Source organism: Danio rerio, chromosome 8 (assembly GCF_052040795.2).
Source record: "Danio rerio strain M-AB ecotype USA chromosome 8, GRCz13ab, whole genome shotgun sequence".
NCBI classification, from domain to species: Eukaryota; Metazoa; Chordata; class Actinopteri; order Cypriniformes; family Danionidae; genus Danio; species Danio rerio.
In genome coordinates this window covers 6,914,575-6,917,500 of record NC_141028.1, presented here as the reverse complement: position 1 = coordinate 6,917,500, position 2,926 = coordinate 6,914,575, and positions in this window count along the sequence as shown.

Sequence of the window (2,926 nt, the reverse complement as noted above, 5' to 3'; positions counted from 1 at the left end):
AATGCAAACTCTGGTGCGTTAAGGGTCTGTTTTCTATAAAAATCAGCGATCTCCACTTGCTGAGTGATATCCGATTTAAAGTGGGTCTCAGATTGTACAAGAAGCACTGCATTAAATTACATGTTACCCCGCCATGTCTTTATAATATAAGCATTTATTTTACCCAGGTATATTCAATGGAGCTTCTGCGATATCCTGCCGATTCTGACGGGCGCGTGCGAGTAAACGGCTTTTTGTCTCGTTTTACGCTTAAGCAACTAAATAAATGCCAAAGTTTATTTAACTGAATGTATTTTAATGACATTACAACATCGATACTGTAAAAGGAACCATATAAAACGGAAAAAAGTTCACAATAACAGCTTACCGGAAGTTTATCATTATGGGAAAAACACTAGCTCGGCATATACACTATTTAAGTCAGCTTGCATAATTTATAAAATGAAGCTAGACCATGATTAACTTGGTTTAATTAGTTAAAATAAACTAAAAACACGCTTTTACAGTGTATGGATTTACAATTTAGTGTAGATGTTTATATTCCTGCCAACTATTGATGACATTTCTTAATAAAAAAAAATAATAATTGTACAGTTGAAGTCAGAATTATTCGCCCCCTGTTTATTTTTCCCCCAATTTCTGTTTAACGTAGAGAGCATTTTCAACACATTTTTAAACATAATAGTTTTAATAACTCATTTCTTATTACTGATTTTTTATCTTTGTCATTATGACAGTAAATAATATTTGACTAGATAGATATTTTTCAAGACACTTCTAGCTTAAAGTGACATTTAAGCTAGACATTTGACACTTAACTGGGTTAATTAGGCAAGTTAATGTATAACAGTGTTTTTTCTGTAGACTATCAAAAAATAGATAGCTTAAAGGGGCTAATAATTTTGATCTTAAAATGGATTTAAAAAAATTAAAAACTGCTTTTATTCTAGCTGAAATAAAACAAATCAGACTTTCTCCAGAAGAACAAATATTATCAGACATACAGTGGAAATTTCCTTGCTCTGTTAAACATCATTTGGGAAATATGTAATAAAGAAAAAAAAAATCAAAGGGGGGCTAATAATTCTGACTTCAACTGTGTATTTACACAATACCAATGTTTTTACTTCAAAAGAGTTAAGGTAACTTACCTTATGTCTGAACATCTGTCATTTTATGTAGTGAAATAATTTCACAGAATGACAACAGCTTCATTGAAAATTTGTATGAAATTTAATCAAACCTATAGAATATTACAGATATTAGCATTTTTACTCAAACACTTATTTATTAAGTCCATAGAAACTGAGATTTTGTATTTCACAGCTTCACATTTATCTATCCATCCATCAATCCATCCCAAAATATACACATTCATATATGTGGAGGTATACGCTTATTTCACGCGGCCGCCAAACGCGGATGACTCGACTGATCTTCAAGGCTGCTTCGCGTTTCAGTATCCTGTATCTGTGTTTGGTTTGCACTCAGTTTACTGCTCTTCACCCAGTGCAAACACAGATACACAGAGAATGAAGCGCGAAGCAGCCTTGAAGATCAGTCGAGTCATCAAGCAGATTGCTCCTCTGTCTGTTTTGTGTGTGTGCTTGGTAAACAGCGGAGGGTGAACTGATGACCTTCTCGGCCAATTACAATCATTTCTGTTGAACCTGTGACCAAATCAGTCTATAGAATATACATATATATATACACACACACACACACACACACACACACACACACACTCACATACATACATATATATATATATATATATATATATATATATATATATATATATATGTATATGTATGTATATATATATATATATATATATATATATATATATATATATATATATATATATATATATATATATATATATATATATATATATGAACAATATCACACAAATAGCGATATGGCAAATATATGTCACTGGTGGGAGGCGTGCATTGAATCAAGTGCCTTAGTGCCCCCGTACAGCTATATCGAACAGACGATATACAGCTATATTGCACTGCTACTCATGTGATATTGCGTTTATACAACAGTTCGACGGCTTAATTGTGTATATAAAAAGAAAATCAAACACGAAGATTCTCAAAAACCCTTTTGTACAAGGAACTACTTTCTTTCGCCATTCATTCACATCTGCAGCTGACGTCAGAACAGCAGAAACCAGTATGTGAATGATTCTCTAGCGTAATATCTAAAATGATGACAAAACAGGTTATTTTGCTCACAATCAAAGATCATAAGGCTGATCCAAGCGGCAACCTCCCACTCTCCCAAATACAGAAGTAACTGAAACTGCAATACATCGAAATTCAGTTAGTCCTGGCTCCATAATAGAGCACATTTCCATTGAGCCAACTGTTAAAATAGCCGACTTAACAGCAGAAAAAAAGGTGTTTACAGCCTGGTACAAAAAACGATTTTGGTTCATATAGCCAGGGCCGGCGTGTCCATAGAGGTGACCTAGGCGGCCGCCTAGGGCGGCAGTATAGAGAGGGCGGCATCCGCGACACCTCCCTTACCACCCGCGTCCTCAGTTATGTCCTCAGATATATTCGCGCATAGACGCAAGAATAGAGAGGGCGGCGTCAGCGACACCTCCATCAGCACCCGCGTGTCCTCAGTTATATCCGCGCATAGGGCGGCAGAATAGAGGTCCGCGACACCCGCGCGTCCTCGGTTACATCCGCGCATAGGGCGGCAGAATAGAGAGTGCGGTGTCCGCGACAACCCCCTCCCTCAGCACCCGCGCATTCTCAGTTATATCATAGGGTGGCAGAATAGAGGTCCGCAACACCTCACTTCATTTTCATAACCGGTCACTTTCGTTTTCACATTGGGGTTGAGGGCGGCGTGATCGTCCTCTGCCTATGTGGCAGTTCAGCTTGCTCCGGCCCTGCATATAGCT